The following is a 12,618-nucleotide window of genomic DNA, read 5'->3' as shown; positions in this document are numbered from 1 at the left end:
ACCAAGTCTTCACCTAAGGCCCGCAGCTCCTTTCTGTTGTATGCCCCATCCATGCACAAAAAGACAAGAGGATGAAGTTACCGGATCCGGTTATTCTCTCCACTGTGCAGTGTAGCGATTCTCAGCCGATGGTAGTTATGCCCTTAAAATCATCCAACGTGTTTCAAGCCTCACCGGGCTCTTTATCAAGGTCCTTGATAAAGAGCCCGGTGAGGCTTGAAACGCACAGTGGAGAGAATAACCGGATCCGGTAACTTCATCCTCTTGTCTTTTTGTGCATGTTATCTCAGACTTATGGTACGCTGACAGAAGTACACCACTTCTATTTAATGTTTTAATGTTTTATATTTGCCAACAATAAATGGAATTACACTATGTCATTCTGTTTTTGGCTTTATATATTCATCGCTGGAGTCAAGTTCCATAGAAGGACTCCCTTTTCAACATCAGAGATTTATTGAATGCAGTGTGAAAGAATTCCTCTTGTAAGCAGATACCCTGCGGTGATTCCCTCACGTGGTTCTACTTAGATTGGCCCAATATCCGCTGCACACTTTACAAGGGATCACCCCTGGGACACTATAGTCACTTATACTTTTAAGACAGTACTGTGCTATGTATCTAATTATTCGTTACAGTTTTCCATGATTATCTGACGAATTTGTGTGTGATCATCCGGTTAGCGCTGTGAGATATACTATTGCATCTATAACAGCCATTATTTGAAAGTAAGTGGACTTTCGTGTATATCTTTGGCAGCTTCTGGATATTCATTAGCGCCTATTTCTGTTATCCTCTGTTCTGTATTCTCTGCCATATGCCACACTGAGTTTCATCTGTGGCCCCAACTCTTATTTAATAATGGTGAAGGTGAAGCTCGTGGGCCAGAGAATAAGGCTGAACTTGATCCAATTCTTTGCTTGTAGCAGCTGAATTCCGTATTACATGACAACCACACAATGCAGATTAGAGGAGGAGGGATATGCAGTCTGAACCATGCTTACACAGCTCATTCCTCTGTGTGATTCCTGTTTACTTCATTAAAACAAGATATTTTTTTAAGCAGGTCATGCTATGCACCAGTGTAGTGCAAAGGTTTTGTCCATTTTGGTTCCATTTACACACGTGCACAGACATTTCCTAGCACAGGGCATAATAAAACAACAAGCACAACAGGTTGATGGATGGAAACCTCCAAGCAGAATTGTGATGTGCCTGTTATAGCCTTATATATAACCTTCAAAAGCTGGTGGGAAATCTGATTACCCAGAAAAATTGCCAGATTTGTTTATAACTTGCTTATATCCTTTTTTCTTTGTTAATATATTTTTGTTCAAATTTCAAACAAAGAATACCAAAAAATAAAATGGGTACAGAAAAGAAAACTGGGGATGAGGAGGGACGATGGGCTACACTCAAACCACAAGATAAAGTTACAAGACATCATTATTATTATTATTATTATTATTATAAATCATCATATTGAGAAGTCATAAAATCATTATTACTGCTATAGAGGAGGTTAGCATGTCTATGTTAAATATTTTAAAAGAGCTCCAAGGAGAAAAGAAATTCCAGACATTGAGAAATTGGTTCGGTCAGTCATGTATTACGATAGGGAGATGTTCAAACTTATAGATCTGCCAGACTTTGTTATTAAGGGCAAGGATCACAATGGGGATCTGCATTTTTCATTTAAGAACCATAAGGCATTTAGCTGCTGTGAGGATGTGGCCTGTTAATTTTCTGCATGTGCTTTGGTGTATCTGGGATGGGCTGTTGAAGGAGGTAGTAAAAATGGATGGGGGCCGCCCTTGCTTGATAACATGATCCAATTTGCAGACTTCACACCAGAACTCCCGGATCCTGGGACAATCGCACTAAATATGAGGCAGGGTGCCCTCAGCACTGCAGTCCCGTTAGTGGAGGTCGGATAGATGTAATGAAGCCAAGCTGTGACCAAGTACCAATGAAACAAAAGTTTATGCGAGTTTTCCTTAATATGAGTGCATGTGGAACTCTTGGCTACTTTATCGCTGACTTGTGGATCCAGTACCTCCCCCATGACCACCTCCCAAAGGCATTCATGAAGTTCCTTCTCAGGCTGCATAATTAGGGCAGAACACTTGCTTATCTTACATAAATATGGCTCTTGGTCTGTTATCACAAATTTGTGTCTCTTAATTATTGCTGAAATTAGGGGTAATGTGCAAACCTTTTAAAGATTAGAGGGCTGCCCATGTGGCACTTTAAGGTTGCCCATCACTGATTTAGAGCGGTGAATTATCTACTTTTCCTGCTGTGTCTAACAATTTTTCCTATATTCCTTCAACATCTATTTTTTCTATACTAGAGCTATGTTGTTCTTTCTACTCTATTTGTATTCATCTGGATACCTTTTTGCTTGCACTCTGAAGGGTACATAGAGTCCCTATTTTTTCCTTAATAAGAAACTAGCTGTTACTGTTTTTTCAGGTGTTCTGTTCTTGTACAATAAAATGGTTCGCAAAAGTTCAAGAAAATAAGGGAAATGTTTTAGCTTTTGCAGGTTTGAAATATTCTCCCAAGGTTTGGGCCTATTTGAGCAGTTTCAAACCTGTTAGAGACTGTTCTATGTTTGTCAAGCTTGTTAGACATTCATCACATCTGTTTGTTATGATAGTGTCAGATGTACATATAACAAGTTTGACTTCCAGTTGCCATTTTAAATTCATTTCCTGAGGATGACTGAAGTGGTCTGACAGTAGCCAACAGACAAAAAAGGGACACAAAAGAGGACTCCAGTACATTCACTTTCACACTTTTTTTTTAAAAAAAATATGTTTTTACAGGACACACTTTTATTAAAATAAAAGTTTTGTTTACTTTAGGTTAGAAAATGAGAGTATATGTGAGTATCTTGCAGCAGCACCAGGGCCAGCAGGTGAGATGACCCCTCCAGGGTGCCAGTTGAGTCTCCTTCCAGGCTTCCAGATTTAATAGGAGAAATGTGGGCACATCTTGACTTGTTGGGGGTGGGGGAGGGGGGATATTGCCTCTTTCAAAACCTCAGCTCCCAATGATATGTCTGCCCTGTGATGGAGTGTCATTACACCAAGGACAAAGTTATTTAAAAAATCTAGTGGATACCAACTCATTGCAGTAATTGTTACCATTGCAGTTCCTTCTTTGGTGAGGAACCGAGCAGCGCCTATGATATTGGCCAAAAGCACCAAACACACAGCTACTCCGAACTGGCAGATAACTAACTACAATAGTACCTTGTGGCACAAAAGCAAAAAAGCCTGGAGAAGAATGAGGTTCAGTTGGGATAATTAGTAAAGGCTGATTTAAGCTTCCTATAGTGACTGGTTCATGTTTCACATCTCCTCCACTGTCTTTTCTCATTCCAACAGTGTGCACCACCAACAGATGCATAGAAATGCCTTTCCCCATTGACTGCTCCTTTATAGCAGCCACAGTTGTTATTCCAGTACCTCATGCATGAAGTGTTCTAAACACCTCTTAGATTATAATACCATTGGGGCAGGGCCATACTTACCTTTTTTTAATGTCTTTTTATTTTGTTTGTGTCATGATCTTCTCCTTGTACAGGGCTTTATAAATAAAAGATAATAATAATGGACGCAGTACTGTCTTAATGGTACGTATCAGTGAGTGAGGATTTGCCAGAGACTGTTGCAGGTCAGAGAGAAGAGGGGATCAGCTTTTTGTATGGACAGCTGAAATGTAACTGCTGCCACAGTTTGTGCCATCTCTCATGAGCCTTGCGTTGACTTCTGGATTCAAGCCTCATACAAGCGCTAACATCCAAAAGTAGTGGAGCACCTGTTGGGAGTGCTATAAGCAATGGAAGTAGTGACAGCGATTCAGTTCTCACAGTCTCTAGTCTGCACTCAGGTGGTTCCCAAATAGAAATTGTTCATCATAAGCATGCATCCCTATCCAGATGAATACCAGTGGTTCTCAGGCTGTGCTTTTCACTTATGTCCCCAACCCTCAGCATCCAGCCCTTTGCCACAGGGGCAGTAGCCAAGGTAAACAGTCAGCTACTTTGTGTAGGAATATTTCCACCTCCCAGCTGGTGGAACCACTACCTGCAAAGTCTGTAAGTGCAAAGAACAATCGGGCAGAACAGGATCATGTCTGGGAACTTCTGCCCTAATGCACTATTTGCAAGGGAGGCATTCAATGTGCTAAGAATGTGTTGTAAATGTACAGCACATATTGATAAATCGAATGCGTGTGCACTTGGTTCAAGTGGTGGCATCACCTACTCCCATTACATGCCCTATAGTTAGAGAATTTTCCCATATGCAGGGTATCACACTAGTCCCAGGCTTTGTTTTAAATGCAGTTAAGCTGAGCGTGCAACTGGAGGCTCTGTACATTTCCCACCTCAGCCATCCTGAATAATTATTTACCATAACAATCTAGTATTTGGATAACCGTAGGAAAGTGCGAAACTAGGCATTGTACCACTCAAGGGGAAAGACAACACATATACACGAGGCCTTGATAGGGGAGAATATGCTGTAGGCTCTCAGCATGAAATCATTGAATGTAATGCTTTGCCCTCTCTTTACTCAGCTTAGATTGCTGAACTAATTGCACTTAGTCATGCATGTGGGAAAAAAATCTGTTAATATTTTTACTGATTCTCTATAACTTTTTGGCCTAACACATGGTTATGGACAATTAAGTAAACAAGAGGATGCCTCAGTTCAGGGGGCACACAAATTAGAAGGACCATAATTTGTACTATTGCTTAATACATTACCTACTTTGCTATAAATAAACCAAACCATATGATGTTACTGTTAGAAGCCACGTTGGTGCTCGGCTGCCACGACTCTCCCCACACCTGCGTCCCAGCAGTCTCCATGACGACCAGGATGTCACTTCCTGTTCTCGTCCCGGCCGTTGCCAAGGCAACGGTCGGGACGCTGTATTAGCTAGCGCCGCGTCCTGGCATTAGGTGCAGCCGGGAGCGTGCGCAATTGTATGTATATTCATTAAGCAGCGCCTGTGGCCGATTTCACTGCTGGGTGTCCCCTGCTACCATTGCCCAGTGTCTGTATATAAGGCAGGGAGAGCTTAGCCTCCCTGCCTGTTATAGTTTCAGTTTCTCTGTGTTAGGCTGCTCCTGTGCTTGAACCTGTGTTACTGTTTGGATTTTCTGTGTATGACCCTTGGCTTCGTTTATTGGATTTTAGATTCTTGCCTGTTGCCCTGACCTTTGCTTCGTTCCTGGATTCTCCTTGATTGCTGCCAGCCCTGACATCTAGCCTGACTCTGACCACGTTGTCTGCTTCGGACCTAGACCTCGGCTTGTTTCCTGACCACGCTTAGCTCTACACCCCACTACTCTGCGCTACGTTCATACACCTGTACAGTATAAGACCTGGGGGCATCCAAGTACCCGTGAGCATAACTAACTCTATGGGAAAGGCAACTGCTATAGGTGAAGACCTCTCTACCTGGTTCTACAGGTTTATAATAAGACCGTTAGCCATAACAGTTACTAGGAGAACAGCAGCAAAGATAGCGGCTCTTTCCTCACCTCAGGTTATACATATGTTACTTTCACTTTAAACTAGAGATGGTCACTGACCCCCGTGTTTTGGTTTTGTATTCGGTTTTGGATCTGGATTACCTCCGTGTTTTGGTTTTGCAAAACCGCTCTTGCGTGTTTTGGTTTTGTTTTGCTATTTTTGAAAAAAATACCATTTTTTTTGGTCTAAAATAACCTAATTTAGTGCTCCACCAGTTTCTTAGATAAGGGAGGTAATTCTAAAGCTAATAAATTATGAAAAAAACAGTTTAATCCCTGGTAGGCCGTCCTTAATTCGAACACTTGTCTGTAAATTATACAGACAAACCTGGTTGTCTACCTCCTCCATCTTTGATTATTGGCAATGTAGCCATCATCTTTGGGTGTATATTACACCCTCCACTTGTAGTTAAATATTAAAAAAGCAGCCTGCACAGACTGTGGAACGAAAAAGTAAAATTAAATGGACTATGGTAGTTTGGTGGCTATCTATGCCCCCCCCCCACCCTCCACTTTTAGTTGAATATAAAAAAAAAGCAGCCTGCACAGACTGTGGAACTAGAAATTCGAATATACAAAGAAAAGGACAAAGGCAGTTTGGTATCTGTCTGCATCAGACACCCCCCTTCCCCATCAACTTGTAGTAAAATAGAAAAAAAAGCAGCCTGCATAGACTGTAGAACTAGAAATTCGAATATACAAAGAAATGGACAAAGGCAGTTTGGTATCTGTCTGCATCAGATCCCCTCTCCACTAGGAGTAAAATAGAAAACTATTCAGCCGTTATATAATCTAGAATATAAATAGAAATTGAGAAATTTGGTATCTGTCTGCATCATAATCATCGACATCCTCATTAGCACCCTCGTCACCTCCACAAATCTCCCCCTCATCCTCTTCTATTTCCAAATTGGCATCCTCAATTTTATCACCGGCTACACTCGGGCTGTTCAGGTACACATCAGCAGAACTGCTGAAATGGTCCTTCATTATGGGTACACTAAACAGAATGCTCACGATTAGACATCCCACTGTTGGATGGACTCTCCCCAGGGATTGGTGTCATTTGTGAAACAGAGCAAACATTATCCTCTAATGCCTTCCTGTTATCTTGCAGCTCGGCTTTGACGCGTAACAGTAGTTGTGCACCAATTGTAGGCTTGGTAACTTTTTGGGATCTGCCACTTATAGCCAAAGGTGAAGGCCTCATTCTCTTTTTGCCACTGCGTGTGTAGAATGGCATGTTGGCAATTTTTTTTTTATTGGCACTTAACTTTTGCTCAGTAACACTTCTTTTTCGCTTCAATACAGTAAATTTTTTTTTTTTTTTGGACTGATTTCAAAACACTGTGTAGTTTGACATCGCCTTGCCCAGATGACGTACTGGGAACACTAACATCAGGAATGATGACAGAACCTGGTTGCTCATGCTGCTTATATGTGGACTGCTTTGAATCCATTTTCAGCCCAAAGCACTTGTAGTGCTAAAAATTATTTGGTAAGATACTGCTGACAGATAGTAATTTTGACAGCCAGAAATATTTATGCACAATTATGGGGGACACCCCAAAAGCACTGGGGAGTGCTACAAATTATTTGGTAGATACTGCTGACAGATAGTAATTTTGACAGCCAGAAATATTTATGCACAATTATGGGGGGGACCCCAAAAGCACTGGGGAGTGCTACAAATTATTTGGTAGATACTGCTGACAGATAGTAATTTTGACAGAATATTGTATTTTCTGTCCCTGCTCTAATCAGCCTGTGACTACACCCTGCTCTCTTCCTCTGTCAAATGGCGATGGATTGCTGTGGAGGCGTGTATTTATAATCTTCAAGTATCGAGAGAACCGAGCCCCAAGATCCGACGACGTCACAATGACGTTCGGCCTCGATTTGGATTCGGAGCGGGCGGGAAAGTACCGAGCTACTCGGCTCGGTACTCGGATACCCAAAGTTCGGGTGGGTTCGGTTCTCGGGGAACAGGACCCGCCCATCTCTACTTTAAACTGATCAGTCGCGTGTGGTTACCCTCCAGAATTTAGAGGATCAAGCTCCAAAACTAGAAAAATCTACCTGCAGAATGTCCAGTACATTCTGATCAATTGTGGCACTCTCAGCTGGTAGGGCTGATCATATATCCAAAACGTGAATAAATGAGGGATGATTTCAGCAGTAACCCAGAATTGGTTTGTTACACATTTTACATCCATAGCACAATAACTAGGAAATGGTGTAGTTTTGAAAATATGCTGACAATTGTATGTATACACTGATTATGGGTGGAAGAGTGTCAATTTACTAAGGCAGATCCAATTACATTTATTAAAGAATTGCTAAAACACTTCATTACTCAGTTTAATATTTCACTCACTATGAATAGTGAGAGGCTTTACTGGTCATATTACAAAAGAAATTTGCAAAGTTTTACAAAGTCCACAGGCATCACATTACATAGAGACAAAACGGCGTTTTGAAAAAATTGCGCAGCAACTGGATTGTAATAGCTAGGCACACTTATTGTCCTCATGAGTATAAGGCCTATACCTATGGAAGAAATGGACTAAGCCCTCATCATGTCTTAATGGGAAGACTGTCTTCTTCACCTATTGCAAAGTTCTAATCAAATGCGTTAAGCCCCATCATTTACAGGTCATAGCTGCCTTACCATAGGAGCCATATTAGCAGTGCAGCCTAGACACTGGGTCCACATCAAGATACACCAGCGGTAGTCTTTAGCGCCATGGTGGAAGGAATCATATCATTTACTACTCACCACTTGTTGTAAAGTGTTTAGGGCTGCAGGTCTGGATATACACATCACCGTAAGAGAGACCAGTTGACCTAAGGACAAGCTAGTGCAAGAATCACCCTCAGGTAAGTAAGATTACCTTAACCATGTTTATAGACACTGTGCTTTTCTACATTTATAGGTGCTCCACCTAAAAATGGGTGAATTTGTGCAGAAATATGCACTTAAGGGCACAGAACAGCATTTATATTGCACTTTAGTTATAAATTAAAATTCCTGTCAGCAATCTTATGTAAACATTGCTATACAGAAATAACACATTCGTTATTTGCTAGTGTAAACATGTAGATATATATTTTTGTGAGTATTACTTTTAACTAAATTATATTTATATAAGTTAATTATATTTTAAAATAGATATTGCATTTGCCAAGTGTTCCTGTTGTCTTTAAACAAACTATCTTTTTTTGTAATCTTTTCCTAATCCACATTATAACTTATGTTTATTTTCCTGTGGCCTATTGTTCATATAGGTGAATGCCAGTTCCTCTTCCTTTAGGTATGTATGAACAGCTATTACTCAATACGCATAAACAGCACCTCACTGCCACCTGTCTTGTGCATTGTATGTAGTTTTTTCAGTCGTAACAATATGGAGAACTCATCCTTAGTAGATAAGTGTATGGCCCGTTTTAAAACTGTGTAATTTATAAAAGGCAGTTTTTTCAAAACTGCAATGTCAAACAGGCAGGACACAATACTGCACAGAAAGATGCAGAGTTGCAAATCAGCCATTTGCTATAAAATGCACGTTCTAAACCACATGCGGTTTGCGTCTTTTAAAGCCACCAAACATTGGATGCAATTTTATGCATTTTAATAATGCGGTTTGTGTTTGAGAGCTGCATCCAATTTACAGCAATTTTTAAAAATCACATAAACCACACTTTGACACATCCCAACATATACAAAGCACTTAATATATAAATTATACATCCATTTATTTTATAGTAATAATTGGGTGCCCACTGCTTAAAGGCTTGTTGACAGCATTGTGCTGCTGTTATTATTATTATGCTGATACAGATCTGAAAAGTTGAAATTTCCAAGGTCACTAAAGTATAATTTTGGTGTCAAACACAATCTGGAGAAGGATGGGGTGGGCTTTAAAACTCAATGCAAGAGTGCAAAAGCAGTCTTGTCTTGTTTTTGACATGCAAAAATGCAGTTGATGAAGGCCAGCTTTTTCTGATAATCTCCATTTTTTCCGGTCTCTTTCTACGTTTTAAATTTCTTCACATTGATCACACTTTAATATGAATTCTAATTTTAATATTATTTGTTGTTTTTATGCACTCTTTATTATGCAGGAGGGACAAAGCCTTGGGAAAAACATAGTGACCTGTCATACATCAAATATGTTAATAACACTCTCAGCAATGCACCAGCAGGTACAGACATTTCAACTGTCAGCTCACATTAGCAAACCCAGAAATACAACCTATATCTCAAGCACATTTTTGCAGTAACTCCTTTCTTTATCTTTTCTTTCTCAAACTATAGCCATCAAAATACCTATCACCTGAGTAAAAGAAATACTTGGGTTGATTACTGTGCGCAGCAGACTTAGATAATAAAAAAAAAAAAACAACCTGCTAACATAATGAGAATCTATATACAGACTAGACAAAATGTAAAATAAGGTGATCATTACTACATGTGCTATAGCTTATCTAATTTGGATGCATTAATCATGTAGATTTTTTCCAAACTAACAGCAGTAAATGGGCAAGGCCTGCATCTGTAGTACATATCATCATTTATTTATATAGCACCAACATATTCCGTAGCGCTTTACAATTGGGGACAAACACACTAAACTAATAAACAAACTGGGTAAAACAGACAAAGGTCGGAAGACCCTGCTCGCAAGCTTACAATCTATGGGACAATGGGAGATTGACACATGAGGTTGAGGCTACAATTTGCATTTCGGCTCAGCCTGACTGTAAAGGTAAAAGTGACTCATAAGCTAAATGATCCTGTCACACAACAATGTTGGTCAGGGGGTAGTTGTCTTGTGTGAAATTGTGTAACAGATGGTAATAGGGTAATGTAGTGAGGTTAAGAGGGTGGTTGAGGAATATTATAAGCTTATCTGAAGAGGTGGGTTTTCAGAGAATGCTTGAAAGTTTGTAGACCAGAGGAGAGTCTTCTTATGCGAGGGAGAGAATTACATAGAGTGGGTGCAGCCCAAAAACAGTCCTGTAACCGGGAATGGGAGGATTTAATGAGGGTGGATGAAAGACGCAGAATGGAGTTGCTGAGTTGGGAGATATTTTGAGACAAGAGAGGAGATGTATGTTGGTGCAGCTTTGTTGATGGCCTTGTAGGTTAGTAAAAGTATTTTAGATTGGATTCTGTAGAAAACAGGCAACCAGTATAGAGACATACAGAGTGATTCAGCAGGGGAATAACGATTTGCAAGGAAAATCAATTTTGCAGCTGTGTGCAAAATAGATTTTAGGGGTTCTAGTCTGTTTTGGGGAAGACCAGTAAGGAGGTAATTGCAATAGTCAATGCGGGAGATAAGTGCATGAATTAAGGATTTTGCAGTGTCTTGTGTGAGATATGTGCGAATTCTGAAAATGTTTTTTAGATGTATGCAACTTGATTTAGATAAAGAGTCAATGTGGGGAACAAAGGATAGGCGCAAGTCGAGGATTACACCTAGGCAGCAAGCTTGTGGGGTGGGATTTATGGTCATGTTAACAACAGAAATAGAAAGGTCAGGTACGCTCTGTTGAAGTCAGCAAATTGGATAAAGTCATTTCAATTAATATTGAGCAAACTTGGTTGTCTTTGTCTGAAAATATGCGTAGAGCACGCTACAGCGTGGAAGGGCGTGTCCAGCCGCAACACGTGGCAATAAACAGTTTCTACACTTTTACACACATTCGCACAAACATATACATTTGTAAATAGTACACATTAATTGTAGTTGCAACACAGTCATTTATGTCGAAAGATAGTAGTATTCATGTTTAATATTATAAGTTATATGCATATTAGTAAAACCTATGATTCAGGTTAAAGGAAACATGTCATGTCTGATATCATTTTAATCCCCTAATCATCAGCAGCTGTCCAGTTCATTCGGAGAAGAGATCGCACATTGCATACTCTAGTTATTGGTGTTAGGGAATAAACCTTTAATATGATGCTGACTATAAAATGCTAATAGACTAGTTGAGACTGGATTCTTGGAGGGAAAGTCGGAGTACATCCCCTGGAGAGATGACCCCCACCTTTGGATTCTTTAGTTTGAACTAGCCTATGATCTACAACCCCCTGGACCTTCCTGAAGCCTGGACCAATAGAAGCAAGCCACACCATCTGCATTGTTTTACTGTGTTTCTGTTTGCATATAAGCAGGAGATTTTCATCTAGTGTTCAAGCATCTTGTCCACAGACTTCAGACCTGAATGACTGTTCAATGGATCCAGAGCGCCTGCGTTAAGTAACGGCTGTACTTATTATTATTTCGCTTTATTCTACTTTTTTGAGAATAAATATTTGTGCGTTGGAAACACAAAATCGAGATTCGACAATCGTTATTGGATAGCGACAAAACGTGCATAACAGCTCGTTGGTGGGTAGGAATACTATTAACTCTGTTTTAAAAAGATTAAGTTTGAGTTGGCGATAAGACATCAAAGATGAAATGGCAGAAAGACAGTCAGTTACACGGGACAACACAGATATTGAGAGATCATGAGAGAATAGATACATCTGGGTATCATCCGCATAGAGAGGATACTGAAATCCAAAAGGAACTTATTAGATTTCCAAGAAAAGCGGTATAGATAGAGAACAGCAGAGGACCTAGCACTGAGCCTTGTGGTACTCCAACTGATAAAGGAAGCCGAGCAGAGGCAGCCCCAGAGAAATTAACCGTGAAAGAGCGATTATAAAGGTAGGATGAGAACCAGGATAGAACAGTGTCTTGAAAACCTAGGGATTGCAGCGTTTGTTCATATTTGACACCGTTGACCACTCTCTTCTCATACAGACAGTTGAACCAACAAGCAAAGGTGTAACAATAATCGGCTCACTATATGACTTCTCTGGAAATCATCTGCATATTGGGCCAAAGCAAAATATTTGACTAGAAGGCCACCCTGATTTTCTTCAGGCAGCCCCTGAAGACAGTGTGTTTAATTCAAGTGCTTACTTTATTGCAATGTTGGGTACTGATTTGGGACAGAATAGATATTGATGCTGTAGATTTGACTTTAGGATAGACCTT

At 40.2% G+C, this 12,618-nt stretch overlaps 1 long non-coding RNA gene across 1 annotated transcript; it reads left to right on the top strand.

Moving 5' to 3' along the window:
• The first annotated feature begins 7,398 nt into the window (after window positions 1-7,398).
• On the top strand, window positions 7,399-11,327 carry LOC142150041 (uncharacterized). The gene is made up of 3 exons (XR_012690986.1): window positions 7,399-8,434; window positions 8,843-8,868; window positions 9,680-11,327. It is a non-coding gene; the product is annotated as an uncharacterized LOC142150041 (long non-coding RNA).
• Window positions 11,328-12,618: the final 1,291 nt, after the last annotated feature.

The sequence above is a fragment of the Mixophyes fleayi genome, chromosome 4 (genome assembly GCF_038048845.1).
Source record: "Mixophyes fleayi isolate aMixFle1 chromosome 4, aMixFle1.hap1, whole genome shotgun sequence".
NCBI classification, from domain to species: Eukaryota; Metazoa; Chordata; class Amphibia; order Anura; family Limnodynastidae; genus Mixophyes; species Mixophyes fleayi.
This window is presented reverse-complemented; position numbering and strand designations above follow the sequence as displayed.